Here is a 19385-nt window from a genome sequence, read left to right as displayed (position 1 = left end):
AAGCCTCCTCTTCCTCAGATTACAGAAGACAGAGCAGCTGGGATTTTATTTCAATTCTTGGTCTTGTAATATTAAATTCTAAACATGGGAGATTGATGAATTAGCAGGTGCTGAGGTGCTGGAGTTTCCTTGCCTTTCTTTGTTCCTCAATTTAGAGAAAAGATAGGGGCTGTTTCACCCAGAAGTGCAAGCAAGTAGTAACTATGTAGCCGGGTTGGCAAGGATTGTGGGTATGGATATTTCATTAAAGGGTAACTTTGTATTAACTAGAAACTAACGGTAGCCCAGCGTGGACAAAAGAGGATTTAATTTCCCATGATTGAATGTTGCATTCAGTTGGCCAAATTAACTGGAACCGCTGCCGCGGTTGTTACGTTACTGTGTTGGCAAGGAATTGAATTTGAATGGAATTTGCGTGAGAAATTTGATTGATAAATACTTTCATTGTATGGTCCGAGATCTTTGGGCAACACGTCTCTTCCAATTTGGTGGCATTGGATATCGTTTACCCAGAGTCTGCCAGTGGGTGTGTGGTGTTAGACTGAGCGGTCAATGGTAGGCATACAAATCCTCATGGTGGTGTGGGATTGTCAATGGTGGTAGGCATACGAACCTCCTGGTTAATACATGGGTCTGAGAGGGTCAGTAACAGTAGGCATAAGGGTAGCAGGATCAATGGGTCAAACGGTAGGCATTCAAACTTCTTTGTGGCATTAGGGCTGGAAGGGTCACCAGAACTAACTAATTTGGGCATTCAAAGTTATGAGTAGAGGATGAGTAGCGGTATTATCTAGAGGGAATGAACCATTTCAGGTTTCACAATTTGTAGCATCTAATAATGCTCAAATTCACATATCTGCACCGTCAAGCTCTGTGCAAACAAATACCATGAGATGCTGAGGATACGGAAGGCCCAGGAGCGAATTAGAAATCATCATGAAGAAGAGGTATTTCCAGAATATTTCCATATAATTTCTCTATTCTAAATTTGCTAAATTGAACGTTTAGATAATACATCAGTTTGCAGTCCCTCCTCTGTGCCTATGATGCCAATTGAACCATCTCAGCCTCCTCAGGTGATAGATATGACTGAGAGATTGAGTGCCACCACTGAGACATCCATGTTTTTGAATGGCTTTACTAGAGGGAATGAACCATTTCAGGTTTCACAATTTGTAGCATCTAATAATGCACAAATTCAGATATCTTTTGGATCCTCTCCTCTATGCTTTACTTTTATTATGTTAAACCAACTTTGCTGATGGTTTTTTACAGTGAAGCATGCAAATGTTCCTGACCCTCTGTACCATGAGATGTTGAGGATACGGAAGGAACAGAAGCGAATTAGAAAGCTTCATGAAGAAGAGGTACTTCCAGAATATTTCCATATAACTTCTCTATTCTAAATTTGCTAAATTTGTTGTGCAAGATTTGCTAGATTTGTTCAGCCAATATTTATTAGTTTACCTAGATCCTGATGTTAGCTTATTGGAAGCTGCCTAAGTATGTGTATGAACTTGGAGCGTCATTTTAAGCTCACTACATACATTTCTTTCCATTTATGACAGAATACACGAATCAGAGTTCACTTTGAGAAGGAATTGGAAGAGCTGAAGAGAAGATACACTACATTACTTCAGGAAGAGGATTACACATTTCACAGATAGTTTTAGGTTTTTGTTGCTGTTGCTACCTGCTGTGTCTTCTCTTTGCCCTTCTTCTTCTTTGGACACTAAGAAGCATAGTGACCTTGCTGCAAACAGAGTACTTGATCATGTTCACGTCGTTCTTCTTTCCAGGCTGATGTCCTTCTCTGTCACTTTTACCTGCCTTGGTGAAAACTTTCCCTTTTCCCTTTCTTTGTCTTGTTGATGAAGGCCAAGTTCTGATCACCATCTCCCTGCTCGTTGGATCTAGACTCCGCTCAAGTCTTCTTTTGAATGCAGTCATCCCATACTATCTGCTAGTTTGGAACGTTCTCTTGTGCACAGATGCCCTTCACAAACGAACCTTTTTATAACAAAGACCTGCTAATGATGTTTTTATAGTTGTAGTCTTTCAATGAAATATACAAGAAGTTATAAATATCTGATGTTATCAGGATCTTTGCATTAAAAAGATCCTTGTGGTATACTATACAATTTGCAAATTAATATAGATTCAATGTCATGAGAAATTTAGGATACATGGCTAAAACAGTTACACACAAGAACAGAGCTTTGGAGAGAGTAATATTGTATTAAAATCCTCCTGTGTTACACTGTACAAGACAATTCCCTCTCAAGTCTCTCAACTTCGTTCCTTAAGATTCATACGAATGGTTCATGATTTCATCACCTTTCTTAGGACACGTTTCTCTTATAAACACAGTAAAATTTTCAGGTTTACTCTTGCAACCAATATCCAACATCTATTTATTCTCACTTAATTTGTGCTTCAATAGGCATTCGTGATCCCAAGGCTGGGTACTATCATGACCCATTCACACATGGAGTATTACAAGAATAATATGAAGAGGATGAAGAGCTACTGTTACTGAAACATGTGGCCTAGGGCTTGGTTCCTTATAGTAAAGGTTTCTGGTATGAAAATGAGTATGGAAATGCCTAAGCATCTGGAAAAAGCTTCAGATACAAAGACATCTATGAGCAGGAGCATGGTCATGTTTTAATGGGGCCCATCTAGGCAAGCCCTCTACATGTTCAGTTGCAGGTATAGTTCATGCAAATGATTCATATAGTTTAAAATTTAAAGCTGGTTTCAGAGGGGCTGCCAACAATTTTTCTGAACTGATCGCTGTTAGGTTATTATTCATCCACTGTGCGGAAAAAGAAATCACCGAAATTCAAAATTTTGGTGATTCTATGGTGGTCATAAAGCGGATGATGGGCATCAACAATCTGGAAAATTATCTTTTCAGGCCTGCCTTTGAAGAGATACGAATGTTCAAAACAAGCTTTAATTCAGTTTCTTTTTCATCACATTTACAGGGAAAGAAACGAATAAGTGGATGGTCTCTCTAACACGGGTTTGAAGCTGGACCTGGGTACATGCCATATCCAAGAATGCAAGGAAGATCAGATTTTTGAGGATTTTCATTCATCTTTTTTCAGATCTGGGTTCATAACTTTAAACTTACTATCATGCTGTTTGTATGTTGCTTAAGAGCCCTAAGACAAGGATTTGTTTGAAGGCTTTTTCTTCAGCTCTATATAGAAGAGGTTATAAGCTCTGTCTAGGACAGCATTAAGCTACACATGGACCTTTCCACATGTTCATGTTTCTCTTGACATGCTATTTTAGATGCATCTCTATGTGATTCATGTTAGCATCTCTGCCGATTATAGAGTCCTGTGTGGTTCATCGACCAAAAGAAGCAATTAAGACAAACCTCCAAGTGATTTTGGCCCCAAGTGATTTTGAGAAATAATGAATCAATTAAAAGTATCACAGATTTTATCAACTAAACTATAATTTTATACTAAACTATAATTTTATTGTGTATGATTTCACTGACACCTACTTCTTTGCAGGTCATGACAACATTTATGCCATCCCCATATGCAGAATAACAGAGTTTCCAGGAGATTGATATTGATAAACAAGTGAATCGAGGTCTATGTGGGGAACCGCGAGGTCTATGTGGGGAACGCAGCTTCAGCAGCCACTTCTCTTACTGGCTCGGTCGCGCCAGCGCAGAAAAGCATTCTACCCCACTCAATGCAGGGACTTGCTGCCTCGTAGCTTCCCTGGTTTAAAAGTGAATTGGATGCATGGTTTATATGAGGTTCTGAATTTGGGTTTCAGAGGTTTCGTTGACACTTCTATCGAAGCATATATTTTGGGAGTTTTTAAATAAAAAATAGATAATATGTTAAACCAAGGTATTTGTTTATCCCCAGGGAATATGCATATTGTGGTGAACTAGGAAGGTGGTTTCTGTGAGCTATATTTGGCTTTATGTTCCTAACCTCTGCCATTAATTTTCATAATTTTTCATATAATGTTAGGTATATTTTAGTCTTGCAAACTTTTTATAAACAATTTTCTGAAAATGAGATATTTGTTATTAATTTGGAATAATGTAAATAATAAAAATGGGATATTTGTTATCTGTAAACAAACAATTTTCTGAAAATGAGATATTTGTTATTAATTTGGAATAATGTAAATAATAAAAATGGGATATTTGTTATCTGTAAACAATGGGCAAGTTTATAGATAAGTTTTGGAAGTTATGAAAATGTTGAATCTTCTTTCCTATAAACATTGTATTTACAATGTTTATGTAAATGAGTTAAAAGTGCATTTTATTTCTTAAAAAAAAAATAATAATAACACTTAAATATTTTTATTTATTTTGTGAATTGAATTCTTTTACTTAAAGAGAAGGAGATCACATAAAAAATTACCATAAGTACCATAAGTCATATTGACCTATTGCAAGTGAGACTAGAACAAAACCTATTTATTTGTGAATTGAATTCTATTACTTAAAGAGAAGGAGATCACATAAAAAAATTACCATAAGTCATATTGGCCTCTTGCAAGTGAGACTAGAACAAAACCAAAATCGTAACCTCTTGTAAGTGAGACTAGAACAAAACCAAAATCGTACCCTTTGAAGGGACATAAGAGACGAAACAAAAACTAACATAACTATACTTAAACAGGGTTACACTGAGACATTGACCTATCTAGTCATATGCATAATCGTTTACAAAAAGAAATCCATAGACATGATCCATCACATAATCAAGGCAGTGTTTGAAAATATGAGCCTACTACTGGCATAAGGGCTACTAGGTCTGCTGAAGGTCTAGGAGTTGTTGGAGGAACGTCAAGGTGATGCTCAATCCTTGCCAACCTGCAATCCAGCATTTTTAATCTACAATCGTGGTGCTTTGGTTGTCCATGCATCTAGTCCAAAATTTGTAGCAAGTCCCTCATAGACTCATGGTTGTTTGATAGAGTATTTCCTACTGAATCTTTTGTTCTGGCCTCACTTCTCCATGTGCTCTAAAGGTGTCTATTTTTTGGGATTTGATCAGAACTTTTGTTATCCTATGAAGTTGTTGGTAAATGTTCAAAGGTCTCATTACATCCTTCCCTAGTTTCCTTTAGTATTGGATGACTAGTTTTATCTCTGCTTTATCTATTTCTTTTCTAATCTCATCTCTTCTCGACAAATTTCTTGGTGCATTTGGATATTCTATGTTCCACTTGTGCGTTATGTCTATGGTTGTTAGGGCTTTGTCCAAATTACATTTTGAATTGTTAGAAGCACAGAAGCTACCTTTTGAAGTGTGGCAAGTTCTCCATATAATTACTTCATTTTATCTTTGAAGGACCTATTTGCATTAAATTCCACTCCTTGGTAATCCTTATGGTATGAGCTTGAAGGTAGAAAAACTTAATTCTCTTTATGGAGCCTACTATTTTCCTATTGTGCCTTGTTTAGACTCCTCTCTAACTCCTTGACCTTTTCTATTAGGTGCTAAATTCTTCTTTTAGTGGCAACAGAGAAAGATGATCCTACAAAAGCAATGGCTAGAGGATTGTCCATGGTGCTAGACACTATATTCTATTCAATGGTTACTGAGATCAATTTTGTTGATTCTTGGGATAAATCTCCATGACTTTCTTGGACAATCTTGATAGAGTTTCTATCAAACTAGAAACTCGCAAGATCCAAGACTTTATTTCCTCTGCCAATTGTGATACCCATCTCCCTAATCAATAGATGACCTTCTATAAGTGGTGTTAGGGTTGGGGTCAAAGGATCATCATCCATGCTAGGTAATATTTCTTTAGCTTTCTTTTCACTCTACTACTCTTGTCTTGCTTCTTCTCGAGCCTATTTGTTTGATATTTCTTCTTTAGTCCTTTGCTCAGACTCTTCTTTCTCAATTCTCTCCCTTTCCTTCTCAAGTCATTGGTCTTCCTTATACTTGTTTTGTTTTTCTTTCTTGGATGCTTCTTTTTCTCTTTCCCTCTTTTGGGAAGACTTCTTATCTTCAACATATTTCGCCTTTGATGAATATACATTAGTAGGTTCAACACCATTCATCGGTTGAGAGCCACTGATATTTTTTTGTGCTTCCACGATCTCTGCAACATTATAGAATTTTTTTATTTTCTCTTCTTCCTCATTGGTTTTTCAAGTGTATGACCACACATACTTCAACTAAAAATAATGAGCCTCTACGATGCCCCTTGGATCATCCCTATGGAAATTGAGTTCCCTGAATTTGAAGCACCAAAAGTCACAGGCTTCAACCACTGCCTATTTATAACCTTTCAGGAAGTAAGTACCTAAATAGAAGGGATAGGTTCGCCATGATGCTTTCTTCATTCATGCTAACATGCCTCCAATCACAATGGTCACTTGATATGACACTTCCTTTAGAATCACTTTATTAGTGAAAAGTATAAGAATTTGATGGGGGGGCTTTCATGCTATAAATACCTTGATGTATGTGGCATCAGGTGACGTGAACTGATTTTCTACATTTTGCAATTCTTCTGTCAAGAAATTTAATTACTTAAATTGTTGCTCTTTAAATTATCAACCAGGGGATTGTAACCTAATGAAGTATTAACAACATATATGAGTGAGCGCATGGAGTTGGGTTACAATTTTTGGCGAGGCAAGGCCACATTTGGTGAAAAAAGGATGCTCGATCAAGCAATTTTAAGCGCTCAACCGAACAACGTTTTAGTGCTCGATCGAGCTATTTAGGCGCTTAAAAATAGCTTGATCAAGCGTTTAAACAAACCCTCAATCAAGCCCTTTTCTAACCCAAGTTAGAGTCTCAATTGAGAGTTATGACTCGATTGAGCTATATGTTTCGATCAAGGCTATGGCTTAATCGAGCATTATTTCTTATTAAAAATCCCAACCATGACCTACACGTCATTTTGCTCAGACCATCAGAAAAAGAGTTCGACAAAAGATTTCTAAGCTCAAACGAGATGGAGGAACTCAATCCAGCGACCTATCAACCCAACCAACGATGCAACGACTCAAGTCGAGGTAAGTTTCTCGTCATTTTTGTCTCTTTTATTTATTTTTTTGAAAAATAAATAATTAATTTGAAAAAAAAGTACCACATAAAAACTACAAAAAACAATCACGAAAACCACCATGAAAACAAAAAAAAAAGCTACCAGGAAAACCCTTGAAAACCACAAAAAAAAACCTAGAAAGCCGCCAAGAAAACACTTGAAGACCAAAAGCAACTTAGAAAACTACCAAGAAAACCCTTGATAACCACCATAAAAACTATATATATATATATATATATATATATATATATATATATATATATATATATATATATATATATATATATATATATATATATATAGTATAAGTTATTTGCAATGGTAGCATGTTTATTATAAATATTTTCTATGGTAAAAACTTTATTTTTTAATTATTTTAGGTTTTATTTTTTTTTAAGAATTTAGTGAAATAAATTTTCAAATAAAATTGATTTTTTGTTATTAAAAATGCATTTTAAATTTTGAACAAATTTGACCAAAAATATGCCCCAAAAAGTTTCAAAACAAAAAACAATTAAACTATAACCAATAATAAATAAATTAGGAGTTTTAGATTGACATAATGAATATGGTTGCCCGTGGTGAACTTTTATTAAATGAAATAAGAAATTTTATTTCATTTTTTAATTTTAAATTTAAATAAATTTACATTTTTAATATTTCTTAATACTAAATATAGTAATTTGTTTTAAAAAAATTAATTGTACTTAAAATAAAATATTAACTAAATTAAAAGTCCATTTTTTATTTTATTTTTTAATTAAATCTCTCTCTCTCTCTCTCTAACATAGAGCTATATATAACATAACTAACATATATAACATTTAACATGTTTATATCTAACATCTATAACATAACATAGCGTGTAACATAGTTTTATAACTATTTAACATAATGTGCTCTTCATAATAACATGAGATGGGTGATGCTCAACAACATTTTAAGACTCGAGTTGATCTATAAACTGTAATTTTCCTTAAATTTCCACTATTGATATTTGTAGAGTTATTTAATATAATAATATGACAACTATTTATCTCTTATTTCCCACTCTTATTAAATTTATTAGTTGAGTAATGATTTTGTAACTTACACTTCCTATATTTTTATTTAACTATATAAGGCAATATATATATATATATATATACAGGTTTCAACAATGCATCATTGATACATACATTAAATCCATGATGAAAAGTGCATTTAAAGTGAATATATAAGCATTTTGACTCGTTTCTAATTTGTACCATATCATTTCCTTATGTTGTTAGTTGTACTAGAAACATTGTCTTCATGTGCTTGCACCCAGCACATGTCATGTGTCAAAACCAAACATTATAAGAACTTGTTTATGGAGCATTTGGTTGGCATGACATTTTATTAGTTTTATCAATTAGTTTATTTAATTTTTTACATATGTTTACATATTTATGCTCTATGAATGAAATGCATTATTTATAAATGGGAAAAAGTGTAAGATAGATTTCATCACATTTTTTGAATGTGCTTGCATAGAACTCAATACTTTGGTTGATAATTTATCAAAAAATAGACTCTATTTAGTTTAGGACTTCAACCTAGATTATTCTACTTGAGTTTATAAATGGTTTTTTTGTTAACATTATTTCTATGTCAACATTTTTTCCTTAGATTAGTTTATATGTATTATATGTAATTTGTAGATCCATCTCCCATATGCCCCCCAACTGCAGCCAATTGGAGTGTTGGGGGATCTATTATACATGGTTGGGCTAGATCACATAGCCATACTAAAGTGTTTGCTCCACTCATAGATCCTCCCTTTGACACCAATTGAAGTGCCAGAGGTAGTCTTTTTGTCTTTGTTGATGATCTTGCTATGGATAGTGGACCTTCTTCACTTATTGCATGTACACATCTTGCATTTTAAATCCCGTTTAAACTTTATGTGTTTATGTCTCAAATTTGTCTTTAATTTTTAAATTGTCTTTATTTGATGTGTTTGAATTTAATGTATATGTAATTATGATTCTAGTTTGTTATATATATTGAATTCTATTTATGATTTGCAGAATATCAACAGGGTGAAGATGAGGATCAAAGTGTAGTGTCGATGCCTCCGTGGAATGATGTTATAGCCAGTATCACAGTTGAGGATGTTAAGGCCCAACAGACATGGATCACACGAGAGCTAGATAAAATCTCTGTTAGTTCACCTACTAGGCGTAGGTTGTCTTTGATGTTGGATAACATCAACATGTTGATCGAGACATATAAGAGGGTGGGCCCACAAATCCACCTCCTATATTCCATACATAGGATTAGGAGGCTGGAGGTTAGAGGCCCAGAGACTTGGAAGGTGTAACACCGTCCTCCCACATCCATCCAAGTAACCATGCCAACTGGGGTAAACATGAGATGAGAGGCTACTATGATCATATTCGACCTACTATGTTAAGGAAGTGGAATCGATGGAACATCACATACAATCATCTAACATCATCAACATAACCCTTAGGAGAAAAGTCAACCACTTAGACAACTTGTCCCTGGGTCCTACTATTGTTCTGGATCTCTTAGGCCATATTCTTTCTCATGTTATGGGTAAGGGAGAAACTAAAAACCTAAATTTGCTCTCACAGGCCTGCTTGCCAGTGACCAAAGACCCAAGTTGCCAGTTCTGTGCCAACAACCCTAGGATTTAAGCCACTTTTTCAGGCCCAGAGCTCAGGCCACTACCCAGAATTGAATGATAGCTTAGAATCAATAAAAGTATAGGGAAACAATGATGCAAAAGCAATGAGTTGATCAAGACCTTAACCAGACCCCTACTAGCCATGACAGGCATTTCGTCAAACATATCATCAACATGTAACCTACAAGTGTAAACAACATAATTAAGTGTAGGGATCTCATACTTATCTAAAAATCACTATGAACCATTGTTCCCTCATGTCATTTGCTACATTATCATCTATTAGGTCATAGACACATTATCCATTCATATACAAGTAAAAACATGCTGAGAGCCATACATAGCTGATGTCATAAAATATACATATAACTAGTGTAATAGGAACATAAGTACCATAAACATATCAGCCATCAAAATCCATATATACATCAGTACAGTTACACATGAAAATCAAGGGAATGAATTCCTCATTAATGAAAGCAATGAACTAACTGGAGATGGGCCTACCACGTTCCACCTAACCATAGATTGGATGAGCCAAGTCTCTCTTCAGCTAATCACCCCCGTTCCATATTCCAAGCATGAATGTGGGACTCATAAAACACATCAAAAACACCAATCAACATGGATGCCACCAGATTTCTCCACCTACACAGTGAGGAATTTGAGTGCGTCCTAGTCTCTTAGGTGTTATCGTGTATCCACAATCTGATCCAGGGATCACTAGGCCCTACACCGAAACATACTCCCCGGGATTTATTATGCATCCCATCCCGAGACCACTTGGCCCAATAGAGAGAAAATCCACCTCTAGACTTTACCATATATCCTGTCATTCACTGACAAGGATTCCTAGGCCCATTGAGGCACACAATTTGGCTTTACTGCAACCTAGATGATGGTCCAGGGGCTACTAGGCCAGTGGCTTCGTGATCCACAATCCAGTTCTGGGACCACTAAGACCATGTTTTTGTCAATTTGGAGATCCACCCCACTCAGCTTCGAATCCAATCTGGCCATCCCACATAAACCGAATGAGAGAACCCATCTCATCAAAGCTATCAGGAAATGGCAAGGCTAGGCTAAACATATTGTCACATCTAGAAAAACCCAAGCCACGGTTGAAAAGAAACACATGCAATCCCATGAATTCCAAATCTAGCAAGAAAAATACACATGCAAGTCGATACCCGCAATGAAGCCTATTGTAGCTGTTTGATCCTACCTTTCCCTACTTGATCTTTGCTTCCTCTTGCCTTCTTTGCCTTTCTTTCTCTAATCTCAAAGTTCTCCAAGAAAATCTAAGTGTCCAAGAGTATGAGAGAGAGAGAGACTAATGAGAGAGCTCCAAGATTGAACTAACAAAAGGTTACCAACTGATCCTCAGAAGCCTATTTATGTAGGAGGCCTCTATTTTCTTCATATTCCATTATTTTCCTCTATTTTCCTCCTGACATGCAACTTGTGACTTTTCACCTCCTTTTTCTCCTACTTTCCATTATTTTCATAAATAAATGTGCCAAAAATGCCATTTTACCTTCCCAAAGCCTTATCCATTTCCTTTAGCAATTTCCATAGCCATAAACAACCGAATGAACACACTAAGATTTCTTGCCCAACATTCAACTTGGAATAAGTGTCCCATCGATCATGTTTATTTTTTTTTTCTTAACTTTTATTACATGGAATTTTCACTAGGGCTATTATAGAACCCTCCCCATTTAGGGACACCGTCCTCGGTGTTCAATCACACATATACCTTACAAACCTGCTGAAAGAAGACATACTGCTTATGAAGCTTTATAACATAACCCGATGCAATATCTACAATAAAAGATCGGCTTAAAACAAAACAATCATGACAACATGAAAACATACCACATAGTGGAGCTTTATAAAACATATCAGTACGGTATTTACAATGATCATCCTATTGAGTTCCAACCCACATGACATCATAAAATCATGATAACATGACCACATGATAGCATAGTAACATGACAACATAATCATAATAACATACACCCATACTGCATAGTGGAGATTTATAACATAGCTCATGGCAGTATTTACATCCATATACATGTGTACATATAGCAACATCATAAAAATATATATACCAAAACATATGCCAAATCACAATAATACCAAAACATATATCAAGACATATACTAAACACCATATCTAAGCATATATCTAAACATCATATAGCATGTACTAAATCATCATAAAGCATATATCGAACCACCATAAAGCATATACCAAACCACCATAAAGAAAATACCAAACCACCATAAATCATATACCAAACCACCATAAAGAAAATACCAAACTACCATAAGAAAAATACCAAACCACCATAAAGCAAATACCAAACCACCATAAAGCATATACCACACCGTCATATCAAAGTTGCATTTCCTCAACTGATAAACACGGAAGGATACATGGCCCACATTTGATCCTCCATCTCCCATGTAGCTTCATCAGACCCAAAGTGCTTCCATTGCACTTTAACTTGCTTGATTGCTCGGTTCCGAAGCATGAGCACCTTTTCTACAATATACACTGAGGATCTGGATGGAATTATCCATATGATTCCACCTGCAATACAGACTGGTCAATCACATGATCAACATCCTTAACATACTTCTTAAGCAAATATACATGGAGAACATCATGGAATTTCATTGTCGGAGGAAGTGCAAGTCAATAGGCTACTGACTGAATCATCTCCATGATACGTAAAGGTCCACAAAACCGCGGTGCGAGCTTGGCACATGATCCAGTCTTCAAGGATCTCTTCTTCAGTTTGATGCACAAGTACACCTGTTCCCAAACCTGGAACTCCTTGAACAACCTATTCCTATCTGCATAACTCTTTTGCCTATCCTGTCCTTCCTTATATTTTTCTTGATCATCTACATTTCCTGTTGCATGCCTTCCAACATATCTAATCCAATCAATACCCTGCTATTCAGATCACTCCAACTGATGCGAGTGTTAGAAATTTTCCCATACAATGCCTCAAAAGGACTCATCCTCGAAGAATCCTGACAACCGTTGTTGTCTGCGAACTATACCAAATGGAGATATTGATCCCACTTCCATTGTTGATGCATCACATACATCCTCAACATGTCCTCTAATATCCTATTGACCCTCTCTGTCTGTCCATATGTCTGCAGATTATAAGTTGTACTGAAGGCCAACTCAGTGCCCAAACCTACAAATAACTCCTTCAAAAACTTGGAAGTGAACTTCACATCCCTGTCTGACAAAATTTTCTTTGGAACATCGTGGACGCTAACCACATCTCTGATGAATACGCGTGCCACATCGCTAGCTGAGAATGTAGACTTCACCGGAATGAAGTGTGCAACATTTGTTAACATTTCCACAATAACCATAATGGAATCGTGCTGCATCAATGTCTTAGGAAACCCTATGATGAAATCCATGGAAATGACATACCATTTCCACTCTGGAAATGTGATCGGCTATAGTAGTATGCCTAGATTTTTACTCTCTAATTTCACTCACTGACAGTCGAAACACTTGACCACAAACTCTGCCACATCCCTCTTCAAGTTCGGTCAATAGTAATATCTCTTCACCACTGCCAGTGTCTTATGATAACCTATGTGACCTAAATATGGTTTCGCATGAAACACCCTCAATATCACCTTCTTGAGCTCAATGCTATCTGGTACATATATCTTATCTCGGAACCTTACCAATCCATGTGTTGTAAGACAATATACCATGCCCTGTGCATCTGCACCTGTACTGCCACCTGTACTTGTACCACTACCTATACCTGTTGTGGGGAAAAATGCCTATGCAGAACGATCCTATCCACCTAAGGTGTGACAGTGCCTTAGCAACAAACAGAGACAGCTATTCTAGTATTCTTCCTTTATGAATTAAGAATGAAGAGAGATAGATGGACTAACCGGTGTCTTCCGTTTGTCCCTCGATCCAGTTTCTCTTCTCTTTGGGAGTTCACAGCTACTTGTCCTCTCGCTCGCCCAGCTTCAACAGGTCTCTGCAAGATTACAAGAGAAGAACACTACACAAAGACATAGATTCATAAACATAACTAGTTCAGGATTAGAAGTAAACTAGCATACTAATGCAATCATACATCAAAGATACATCAGTATATAGGAGAAACCAAGATAGCTTTATTAATGAATAACAAGGTTCAGGAAGAGATACAACCCAGAGGGCTCCAATCTAGCATCTCCTTCCCAGCAAAATGGAATTCCTATCTTCACCTCCCTTCAAAGCATTAAGCACCCAATGATTCCAGTCTCAAACCAACAACAATTCTTTGCAATAACAAAATTCCAGCCTCTAGATTTCATGGAGGAGAGATCCATATATAGATGTTTTGGAGAGAGGATGAGTCAGCTTGAGATCTGACTAGTGTCCTCTCCCTCTGTTAGTTCTTGATTCCACTTGGAGATTTGGAACCTCTTACTCATCACCAGTCGAATTCCCTGAGGCAAGTGTCATTTTGGAAGCTTCCTGGGTTTTGACACCTTGAGAAATGAGCTTGCCACATGTCCACTCTCACTCAGCGCAGGTAGCCAGTGTTGGCTTTGACATTCAGCGCAGGTAGCCAGTGTTGGCTTTGACATTCAGCGCAGATAGTCAGTGGAGCCATTGACATGATCCTGAATTGACTTGTTTTTGAGCAGTTTCTGGTGGAGAACTTCTGTGAATTGCTGTGGTTTGTTAGCCTTGTTCCTCTAGGGGTAGGAACAACATGTTTAGGGACTTTGGATCCCTTAGATTATGGACATTTCATGCTCAATGCTGTAAGGCACAAAAATGTCTATAACAGTTGCCCCCTAAAGTATGAGGCCGTTTATCGGGTGAAATGCTTTATCCAGGAGGATCCGAAGTTCATCCAATGCTGGGAGGAGACCTGTAATAAGATACAATACAATACATTATTTTTCATACTGCTTTCATGATCTAGCTGAGGCGGGCATTCCCATGCTCAGCTTTATAAATTCATTTTCTGTACATAGAACAGACAACCGTCTGATGGTAGACTGATAATTTTGATGAAATTATCATCCTTTGAGTAGGATGATCATCTGCTGCAATGATGTACATGTCAAATGTCTTTATCTTTCCTGAATATATATCGCAACCCGGATGGATGAAACTAGATCCGGGGTCTTCAAACTCGTTCGATCTTCACTCTAAGTACAAGTCGATCCATGTGAGAATTGTTCTGAAGTCGAACATGGAAAGACATCGCTTGATTACCGGTCAATGAGGTAAACCGTTAACAAGCGCGAGAGGAATCACCGATAATGATAATGACCCTCAAGGTACTGCAGTACAATTCACGTGGTGTGAATAAAGGACTTGGCGTCGAACACCACGCAAAATCTTCTGGTCGAAGATCATTGATGTATACCTCTCGCCGGAAGTGAGAAACTTGCCATTGAGGCATGCAAGCTTCAAAGTACTGAAGGGGTTGTTCCTAGATCAACTTCTTGGATAATGAGCTGATGTCGACAAGAAGCGATCTGTCAAAGGAGGGCCTTAATGTATCCCACATCAGTGACACGGAACGAGGCTAATGATTTTGATGGAGGTGAAAACGATCTGTGACATATGATTCAGGGTGGCGGTCATGAACGGATGAAGGATAATGTATGGCAGTGGATGGGACACGGTTGACTCTTTCTGAACGACTTCTCTTGAACATATGGCGACACTGATGCGATGGATTGGTAGCATTACCCCAATTATGGATGGTATGGCGAGACCATGGTGATGTGACCGGTGAATGAAACAACCCAACCCGATTGTGGTATGGAGGAAAAGTGTCATGTTCAAGAGCGACTTGCTACCATCAAAGTTTTCTTGAGTTTCTCCCAAATTTTTCCCCAGTCATTGCTGACCAGTACCTCTTTATTTTTGTCAAGCTTGAGGAGGATAACATATGCTTGTTCTATAACCTGCCCTTCGAGCAAGCCCATCGCTATGTTTTAACGAGCCTAGCGATAGTGAAACTCGTTCTCGTCTAAAGACAAGTTTGTCGCTATTTAGTGATTTTAACGAGTCTAACGACAAGGATAACTCGGTCCTTTTCATTTTTAGAGAGTCTGAAAAGGTACATAAAGTTAACTCCAAGATTATTTTTTCGTCATCTAATCCCTTAAGTCCGAAAAAGTATAAAACAATACAAAAGGGATGAGTTTTCGATAGTTTTAACGAGCCGAACAAACAAGCGCTCGATCTTTTTGTGCAATAATCCCTCAGGTCCAAAAAGATTAAAATCTAGAGGAGGGATAGCACTTCCTATCCCTTTAACGAGCTGGAAGGCCAAGGACTCGACAATCTTTTCATATTTTACGAGTTAGCTGAAAAGAGCTTAAAGAAGACTGGTCTTTTGAGGAACGAGTGATAAACAGGGTTAGCAGCTGATTCCAGGTACAGGTTGGAATTTTCCAATCACGGCAGTGTCACAAGGATGGCTAGGTGAAATCACTCTTCGCAGTTGTTCCTCAAAATGGGTAAACAATCATATGGAGGTGAACGATCGGCCAAATGAAAAGTGGAGGTGACGGTGCGAACACGACCAAGGCTTTAATGGCTAATAAAGTTACATTCACAATGGTTATTTAACGGGTGGTGCTTATGTTTATTTTTTAACGAGCATGAAGTCCGCGTTAAAACTGCTCGGATCTTGCGTTTATTTTTTAACGAGCATGACCTTTGTGCTAAAACTGCTCGAACATAAGTTTGCATGCCCCCAGCATAATAACGCAAATCGAGGTGCATGCATATTGGTCACTATTTAAGCATAGTAACGCTTGAGGTACAACCCATTGCGAGGTTGCGCCAGTGGAATTCCGTCATAATCCATTAACTCATAGGCTCTTTTCGCTAACACTCATTTAACAATATAGGGTCCCATCCATAAAGAATTAAACTTACCTGCTCCCAATTTATCGGATTCTTGGTCGTAAAGCAAGACCAAGTCACCTTCTGAGAAGACACGGGGTTTGACATTCTTGTCGAACTGCGCCTTGACTCGTTTCTTATGGGCTTCGTTAGCCAAAGCGGCGTCACGACGGGTTTCATCCAATTGGATTAATTCCAAGAAACGTGCCTCTTCTTCTGAAGTTCCGGGGAGGAGATCAATTGTGAGTTTTAGAGACAAAATTTCACACTAGACTGGTAAGACTGCCTCCAGGCGATACACCAGTTGGAAGGGTGTGAACCCGGTCGCATTTCTTACTGATGTTCGGTAAGCCCACAAGGCTGAGTACAAGATTAGGTGCCACCTTCTTTTGTGAACTCCGATCATCCTTTGCAACATACACTTCAGGACCTTGTTGATCGCTTCAACTTGTCCGTTGGCTTGCGGATAATACGGGGTAGAGCTATCGTGAGATAGCCCTAGCTTCGCAGCTAATTCAACCATCATGTGATTGCGAAAATGCGATCCATGATCTGTAACTATAGCCTGTGGTATGCCGAACCTGGCGACTACATGATTGAAAAAGAAAAGGGCAGCTGTTTCACCAGTGTTATCTAATGTAGGCATCGCCTCGGCCCATTTGGTAAAATAGTCAACGGCAACTATAATATACCCATGCCCCCCGGTCGAGGTGGGGTTACATGTCATGAAATCGATGCCCCATTTGGCGAAAGGCCCAACAGCAACTATTGGCTGCAAAGGTGCGGGTGGTCTTCTGGTTTTGCTATCAAAAATTTGACAAGCATGGCAACTTCTGACTGTGGTTATGCAATCTTTGAACATGGTTGGCCAGAAGTATCCTGCTCGTAAGATTTTTTGTGCTGTTGCATATCCAGATTGATGCCCCCCACACGCGCCCGAATGACATTCATTCAGGACTTTTTCGGCCTCCTCATGGGTGAGGCACCTTCTCAGAACTGTATCAATACCATGACGGTAAAGTGTATCACCGACGATCATGTAGTCTTTAGCTTGGTATCGTAAACGTTTCTGTTCAGAGTGAGAGGTGTTAGGCCTGAACTTTTGGGTTTGGAGATAAATTATGATATCTCCATACCACTCATTGCTTGTAGATATCAGAAACAAATTCTCGTCCACGATTGATTCTTCGGATGTTTCATTGTTTGGACGACGATGGGAGATCGTACAATAATTCTGCGAAAACTAGAGCTTTCTTTGATTTGGATTTTACAAATTCTAGATCAAACTCTTGAAGGATCGCTATCCATTTTGAATATTTGCCCCCCAGCAACTGTGGCGACAGTATATAAGTCATGGGGTTTCAATCTGATAAAATGGTAGTTTTCCGAAAGAGGACATAATGTCGAAATCTTTGAATCGCTTGAACAGCTGCAAGCGCTAGTTTTTCAACATAAGAATATTTTCTCTTTGTATCATTCAAGTTTTTACTTAAATAATATATAGGATGTTCAATTCCATCGACTTCTTGAACTAAAACCATCGCAATGGTCATATCCGCTGCAGCCAGATACAGGTTAAAATCTCTTTGATAGTCTGGGGCATACATTAATGATGCTTTTACTAGAGAATCTTTCAGAGCATCAAAGGAGGCTTGCGCCACCTGATCCCAGACAAAAGGTACATCCTTTTTCAAAAGACGAGTATAACCTTTAGCAAGTTCTGCGTAATTTGGAATGAACCTCCTCAGAAAGTTTGCTTTCCCTTGGAGTTTCTGAATCTGAAGCAAATTTGAAGGTGGAGGCAAATTAATGATTGCCTGAACCTTGCAAGGGTCGAGACGAACCCCATCCTTAGAGACTACAAAGCCAAGTAAATGACCAGAACCGACGCAAAACACACATTTGTGTGGATTGAGTCTTATCTTGTAGTGTCGGCAACGTAGAAATATCGCTCTTAAATGCTGCGGATGATCAGTCCGCTTTCGTGAATGAGCTGGAAGGTCATCGAGATATGGTTGAACGATGTTCTTGATGTCATGGAAGGCATAATTCATTGCCCTCTGAAGCGTCGCCCCTGCGTTCTTTAAACCAAAGGATAATTTTCGATAAGCGAATGTGCCCCACAGACAAATAAATGCAGTCTTTGACTGGTCCTGTGGGCGGATATTTATTTGATTATACCCGGAAAATCCATCCATAAATGAAAAGATTTCACATCCGGCGCATTCATCAATTATCTAGTCGATGAAGGGTGTAGGGTAGTTGTCCTTCAGACAAGCTTGGTTTACATCCCTATAGTCGACACACACTCTAATTGTCCCTTGTTTTTTCATAACAGGGACAATATTCGATACCCAATCGGTTAGAGGAACCAGGTAGATGAAACCAGCATGGAGAAGCTTTTCAACTTCTGCTTTAATGGCAGCGGCTTTCTTGGGGTGCACCTGCCGAAGCCGTTGTCTTACTGGTTTGACATCAGGATACATCTTAATTTCATGTTCAACAATACTCGAGTCAATGCCTGGCATTTCATCATATGACCAAACAAAGACATCTCTGAACTCGTGAAAAAGAGCATTATATATTTCCAGTTCTGAAGGATAACAACCTTTTCCGACATAAATATTCTCTACAACATTTGTTTTAGTCGAGATATTTATGGCTATAGTCTCTTCAATATTGGATAAGTTTCGCTCGGAATCCACCG

The sequence above is a fragment of the Pinus tabuliformis genome, chromosome 9, assembly GCF_031772625.1.
Source record: "Pinus tabuliformis cultivar Carrire ecotype Pingquan chromosome 9, CPIR1, whole genome shotgun sequence".
NCBI lineage: Eukaryota > Viridiplantae > Streptophyta > Pinopsida > Pinales > Pinaceae > Pinus > Pinus tabuliformis.
Note: the sequence above shows the minus strand (reverse complement) of the source record.